We start from the raw sequence: 7,740 nt of genomic DNA, 5'->3' as shown, positions 1-7,740 counted from the left end.
TCCAGCACACAGTAGCAAAGTGGCTACTTGTTAGCAGCTGGGCTAAAATAGCTTGTACAGTAAATACATGTTTTAAAAGTCTCTCTAGATTTATTTTGCCACCTCTGTAATAAAATGTTGGCTTCCTCCAAGTCACGTCATTGAGACTTGGCTCTCTGTGTAGTCTTAAAGTGAGTTTATAACACATTTCACACTAAAGCACAAAGACTGCCATTATGCTTGTTGCTTTGGTGCTAAAAATAGCACTGGAGGATGATGTCATCAATACTTGAACTCTCAAGATTCACACATACTTGGGGCTGTGTCCATCCTTGGGTCCAGGGCTGGGGACTCACGCTCTAAACAGAAGGCACCCTGCACCCTGGGTACTCTGGTAACTATAAATTTTCTCAGGTAAAACAGAAAGTAGTTTCTGGCTCCCTACACAAGTACGTAAAGGAAAACAAAACTAAAGATCAGCATCTTCCCTACCTTGAAGGGTTTTTTGTTATTTATTTTCTTTGAAGGAGAGAGAGAGAGAGAGAAATTGAAACTATTGCCATCCTCTGGTTCACTCCTCAAATGCCCATAACAGCCAGAGAGAAAGAGAGACAGAGAGAGAGACAGAGAGAGAAACTGAAGCTATTTCCATCCTCTGGTCCACTGCTCAAATGCCCACAACAGCCAGGGCTCTATGAAGTGAAAGTCAGAGGCTCTGAACTCAGGCTGGGTCTCCTCCATGGAGGGTTGGGACCCAGGTACTTCCCACATTGTGTATTATGTGGAATATTATGTGGAAGCTGGAATTTGGAGTGAGGCCAGGACTCAAACTCAGGCACTGTGATATGGGGTGCAGGCATCTCACGCAGGGTCTCATTACTGTCAAACTCCCTGATGGCGTTCTTTGTTGGTTTGTTGGTTTGTTTGTAGCAGGGGTACATGATAATTGCAATTATACTAGGACAAGTATCAGATGTATACATTTCTTGTATGATACTCACAGAAACCCCAAAATGTTTGCTATGACTTGCCTGTCTCCAGAAAAACTCTTGTTGAAACTTAATCTCCATGGCGAAGGCTTAAGAGGTGGTGAGACCAGATGGGGATAAGAGCTGTGGATTGCTGGGGTGTCTCTAGAATTGGCCTGTTCTCCCAGTCAGCCAGGCTTTGTGCATTGTATGCATTTCTTGGCCAAACGGATGCCTCTTATCATACACAGTGGGATCCTGCAGAGACTCCTCAACAGCAAGGGACACCTTGTGCTCTCCCTTGATCCTCAACCTTCCAGAATCCAAAGCCATAAGCTGAGCAAATTTTCATTCTTTATAAATTATCCAGGCCTTGATGTTTGGCTGCAGTAACAGAAGACAAACCAAAACAAGAAAGGAGATGAACTAGGTTATGCCAGAGTTACAAACAATGTAAACACCCAATGGTGATATCTTGGGGGGTTACAGCAACAGAATGCAAGTTTTGCTCTTTCAAAGCCAGCTACAATTCTGGACAACTGTCCATAGTAGCTGGGGTGGAGGACAGAGCAAGTGGTCCCCACATGCACCCCCACCTGCTGGAAAGCCAAACCCAGGCCACAGAATCCAATGATGCCTCCTGAAGCAATCCATGTTACACTTGCCAGCACAAGGCAAGACACATGGCTACAACTCATTACAAGGGAGCAGGAAGCACAATCAGAGGGGTTCATGGAAAACAATGGTGAACACTACTTTCTCCATCTTACCAAATCAGGCAGATATAACACGAGTAATAGCCTAAAGTTATACATCTCACGTACCAGGTGACTTTGTAAATGTTGAGACCAGAACACCTTTACCAATGACAGGGGGCAGTTTTCATCTATATCTCTCTATTCCCAGGTCACAAGCCCTGTCTTCTTTGAAATTTAGCAAGATCCATTGCATTCCTTGGATTTTAGCTGCTCCCTTCAAGGCCATGCCCATGTCTTCATAGGACCCCAGAATTCTTCCCAAAGGATGGCTCAAAGGATGGTCAGGGTACAGCTGTTGGGGTGGGGTGGGCATTGAGTCAGCATGCACATGTAGGTGGGGATGGCCATATACATTACTGTAGCTTTAATGTGTCTCCTCCTCCCCACATCCATATGCTGGAATCTAAGACCCCCATGTGACAGTGTTAACAAGTGATGCCTCTAGGAGGTAGGTAAATCATGAAGGCTCTGCCCTCAGGAATGGGGTCAGCATCCTCATAAAAGGGTTCAAAGGAAGCAATCAGTCCCTCCCTCTGCTCTTCCACTCTTTCTTCCCGTGGTGACACAGCATCAAGGTACTGTCTTGGAAGTACACAGCAGCTTTCACCAGATACCAAACCTTCTAGAGGCTTGCTCTTGGGTTTCCAGGTCCCCAGATCTGTGAGAAACAGATTCTTGCCTTTAAGAAACCATCCAGTTCTTGGTATTTTCTGATAGCAGCATGGACAGACTAAGTCACATAATTATACAGAGCTTGTTGGTAGGAAGAAAATGGGTGCAGTGACCCATGAATTGTTCTCCATCTTCACTTCCATTTTGGACCTGTTATGATGCTGAGACAACCAACATGGTCCTGGGAGGATGAAGGCTCGAGGTTCCCCTACTGAGATAGGGCAGAAACAAGATGCAAATCCAGGTCTCTCTGACAGTGGACACCACTCTATTAACCACTCTACTACACTGTTTCTGGTTTAAGAGGCTCTTGGGTATTCAGACCGTGGTGGGGACCCTGTAGACTGCCTAGGGAAGAGGTTTGGGGATGTGTGGTATCGGGGCCACCAAAAGAATGGTGTAGAATGACTTCTGGGGTACCCCAAGGACCGAGTCATTGTACTCACAGGTAAGAAATAGCTGCTGGGTGCTTCCATGGACTAGGCCACTACCCTTGCAAGTAAATGAGGGAGCTGAGACGGAGTGATTCAGAAAGGGGAAACCAGAGGGCATGTCTGGGTCACACCAAGGCACCCACCCACATGGGAGACATGGGTTGGGCTAAGTAACATCACCTGCTGCCCCTCAGCACCCAGGAAAGTTAGCACTGAGGGGTCTGCGTGGCGAACCTGGACCACAGTACCCACCACAGAATGTGAGGACAGAATATGGGTTATGTGGGACTGGACTGTGGAACCAACCAGATCACTAGAGAATCAGGTCAGGAGGCAGATCCCGTAGGGGATTTGTGGGCTTACCCCTGTGGGACTGAAGTACCTGATGGATACAGACTGCCCTGGGCTAAGTAGCCATACCTACCAGTTCATGTAACAGCCAGGACTTGGAACAGGTTCAGGCTGGGCTGGGCTGGGCTGGGCTGGGCTTTGCTGCAGTACCCACCAGTGAGTTAAGACTAGGGGCAGGCCATGCCAAGGGTTGAAATACCTGCCGGTATAAGCAAGACTCAAAGCTGGGAGCAGGTTTGCAGGGGTACTATGGGGGCACCCATGCTAGACTGCAGCTCCCCAGATGAGATAACTTGGGGGATTTACTAACTAATGTCCTGAACTCCAACCCTGGCCACAGGAAAATCACAAAATATATGGTCCAACCTTGGAGTGCACATACCGGGGTTTGGGCCTCCTCAGTTGCTAATGCCCATGCAATAAAGAACATACACAGATGCTCATGGAGGACATGGCAGCAATCTCTTCTAGGCCAGCAGTGGATATTGAGCACCTCGTCAGGATGAAAAACAGAGCAGGATGGATGGCTCTCCTGGCCAAGCTTTGTAGCAAGTGTATGGGTCTCTGGATGCACTAAGGTGGACGTTGCCAACCAAAGAAAAAACTTGGAAGTATTTTCTCACCCCTGGAGCAATAAAACTGACAACATCTCAGAATGATCTCAAGTAACACCCTTGGAATATGCTTCCCCACATTGGGGTCTCTAAGGTGTCATCACCATCCCCAGGTGCTGATGCAGTTTGACAGCAAGTAGCAACTGTCTTTTTTCCTCCCTCTCCTTCCCTCCCCCCATATCCCACATCCTTCAGATATAGGAGAAAAAAATTGGAACATTTGTCCCATCCACCTTCCTCCATACCGTGACCCTTCCCACTCTAATCTGAGACCTACATGGGCATATATCCCTCTGCATTATGTAAATGATACTAAAAATAAAACACAGAAGAGGTTCTTGGTGAAACTTACACAGCGACCACCACAATTGTAAAAACTGCAGTGTATGCTATAATTTAAAATTCCAAGACCCTTGTGATGAGATGTAGACTTGGGGACATGGCAAGATTGATGCAAAGGATTGGTTGGATTTGAGTTCCAGTTCAGCCACTTAGGAGTTCTGTGATCTTGGCAGGTGCCTTCCTCCCAAGGAATGTGCCCTGCTGTGCATGGGGATCATAACACACCCCCAGCTCTGGGAGTGCTTACAGGTGCAGTGAAATGTGAGAGTACTTCCAGAACTGCAAAATGACAAATCGAAGAATTGTTCTAGGTGACCTTCTTGAAGAGATTTGGTCTCAAAGGTCAGACAGATCAATGCCTGTAAACACCAGGCTGCTGGTGAACCATCTTTGTGAGCTTTGAAATCATTGTGTGAAGTGCTTTTCAGACCTCAACAGCAATCCATTACTAGGTGAAAACGAACAGCCTTCATGGCAAACAAATAGCACTTGGCACTTGTTCCTATCATGGTGAAGGTCCCCCAAAGCTGTGGTTACACATGGCAGGGATCTGGAGTTTAATTCCACAGCAAACCAAGAATCTGCATATATTTAAAAGGCATTCAGGAATACAATTGGAAAAGATGACTGGGGATCACGTTTTCCAGATGAGGAAACACGCTTACAGGACTTAAACCCCTGGGTTTCTCTGTCACAACGGGGCAGGCAGAGGCAAAAGCAGAGGCAGAGCTTCTGCTAGAATCCCTCTCCTTGATTCCAACTATTTTCTCTAAAGCTTCAACACTGCCATTTGCAAAATGGTGTTAATAACATCACCATCTACATAAGGACTAATGAAGCTAAGGACTGTAAAGTATTTGCACAGTCAGCACTTGGTAAATGGCAGCCATCTTTGTTGTGGAACCAAGTACATAACTTATCATTTCAGCATCGAAGATCAATTTTATCCATAGTTAATTCTTGACTTCAACTCATAGCATTGGGGACTGACAAAGGTTATGGATTTAACAAACAAGCACCCAAAGTTCTTTCATTTGTTGTTTAAACATAATAAAGAAAGGCAATTTTATAGAACCAAAGTTCACATCTTCAAAAAAAAATAAGGTCACATGTTAACTAACTTTAAAAGTCTAAGGATATTTAATGAGTTATATCAGATGAATGATCCTACACCAAGGGAAGAATGAGACTGGAAAGGGAAGATACTGGAGACACAGGCAGCTGATACAATGAGCACATCCAGTGTGTCTACAGATGGGGAACAGAACTCCTTGGCTGAAGTGATTCACCCTTCCTGGGAACAGGCCTGCTGGGCCAGGGGGCTGGTGCAGACTGGATATGTGATGCGGTACTAGTGTATAGGATAACAGCATGGGCTTTGTAGCTGGATACACTCACTTAGGCTGGTGACCGCCTTCCTCTTTGGGAAACAGAGGTCAGAGCAGGAGTTCCTCCCATGAGATAATCTGTATAAAAGCACTTAGTGTCCCAGCCTGATATCAACAGGTGCTTGACCAACAGAGAGCTAGGTTATTCCGTTGTGAAAACATTTAAGGACCTGGCAGCCATTTTAAGGACAAAACTATGCACTAAGGAACCCAAAGAACTGGTTGAAAGAGCAATTCAAACTTTTATTTTGTGACATGAGCAATCCCCCATACACTAGATCTGACACACACTCAAGCTGGCCTCAGCAGCTGTAGGAGGCCCATCCTGAAGTCTTCCGGAAGGCCGACTGGCTTGCTGGTGGCTGGAGTCACAAAGACATGGACTGAAGATCCGGTGGTGCAGGCCAAGGCATCAAAGTGAACCAACTTGGGATGGCCGAAGAAAAAACCGTCACTGAGGTCACGGTGGTCGACTGCAGGTAGCTGCGGAGTGGGCTTAGGTGCAAACAGGGCAAGTCTGTAATGCACACTGGAGTGGCCCACTCTATCCACAGCCAAAGCGGCCACAGGGACCTGTGGAAAGCTGATGGGTGCGTGGTAGCTGCACTGGTTGGTCACCATGAGCCCCACTAGGGGTGAAGTCTGCAAGCAGGTTTTCAGGCCGCAGTACCTAAAAGGTGAAATCACAAGGCTTATTTGATACCCAGGACACTCTCTCCTGGCGCCAAGGCAGGACTAGATGTCTGTAGTCTTAAAAAATTCAAGCCAAACGCAGTTCCCTCAGTTATAGCTGCAAGTTTCTTTGTTGAACAAAGAACTGTTCATAACCACAGTTCTTTCTTCATGAGCTGGCAATGAGGATTAATGTCACATGTATACCATCGAGTCTAGTAATAGCTCCTAGACACCATAAGTTCTCTTTGATATTATGAACATAATTATGTCCATCTTGTCTTTGCCTCTTCTGACAAAATACTGGGTACTTATGTGCTAAGTGAGAGAAAATTCAATTATGAGAGATGGTAAGTTATTACATCTCTTATATCTGCTACCAGATGTTAATCTCTTTAAGGACAGGGAGCTGTGTTTTCATCTTTTTTATTATTTATTTTTTTTTTTTTGAGTTTGTCAAGTAAAAATGAGGGAGCACTTGCGGTAAGTCTTGGGAGTTGAACAGAATCGGAAATAGAAAGCATGACGCTGAGTAGCAACACCTCTCCGCACCCACCACCAAAGATCCCTGCCGAGTATTTACAAATCTTCCTCCCATTGCCCAATCACCTTCTTTGTTTGAAGAAATGAAAACTACATGTGAAGACTCACCAAAAAGGAACCACGTGGGTGACAGTGGTTTGACAACCAAGCTGTTTCAATAGAAATAAACAACTGTCCGACTCTTCCTGAGAGTTTTGGGGCCAGTCCTGCCTCTCAGTGCCCGGGTGGCACCAGATACATTCTCTTCGGGACGCAGAAAGCCGCCTGGTGAAGGACGCCAGTTTACCCAACACTGTGGCATGCACTCCAGTGTGTTACCTCACGTCATCCTCAAGCACTCTCACGGATGTTGGGCATCAAATGATGGAGTGCAGTGTTTTCAGTAGAGAGCTAGCACTGAAATGTTGTTTTTTCTTCTTTTTGCTCATATGCATTCCCCAAAATGAACAATTTGTCTCCGAAGTCAGAAAAGATGTTCACCTTAAAATGACCAATCCAAGCTGTACTTCATTTAACAACTACAGCCCCGGAGCAATGAACCGGCCAAACAAGTGGGGAGTTGAGACTGTTTTCTGGTTCATCAGAGTGTCGCTTCCAGTGCCCTGCACTGGCATGTCATCTCTGATGGAGTGAGAAGGTCCCTTAACCTGGGCAGATGGTTGTTCACAAGAAGCCCATGGACCAGGCAACTTGGACCCAACAGATATTCTTTTCTCGTGGTTCTGGGACAAGTCCAAGCTCAAGGCACCAGCAAGTTGGTGTCTGCTTAGGGCCCGCATCTTGGTCTTTCAGTGGCCAGTGTCTCATTGTGTCTTCATATCACAAGAGGCCTGAGGGAGTTCTCAGGCGTTTCTTTGATCAGGTGTTAATATCATTCCACAGGGACGTGCCCTCATAGCCCTCATCATCTCCCAAGGTGTCACCTCCAGAGACTCTCACATTGTAGGGATTTTCAACACAAGAATCTGGGGATACAGTCAGTCAGTCAGCACTCGGGGGGAAATATGTAGAGAAGAGCC

This window comes from Ochotona princeps, chromosome 4 (assembly GCF_030435755.1).
Source record: "Ochotona princeps isolate mOchPri1 chromosome 4, mOchPri1.hap1, whole genome shotgun sequence".
Taxonomy (NCBI): Eukaryota; Metazoa; Chordata; class Mammalia; order Lagomorpha; family Ochotonidae; genus Ochotona; species Ochotona princeps.
This window is presented reverse-complemented; position numbering follows the sequence as displayed.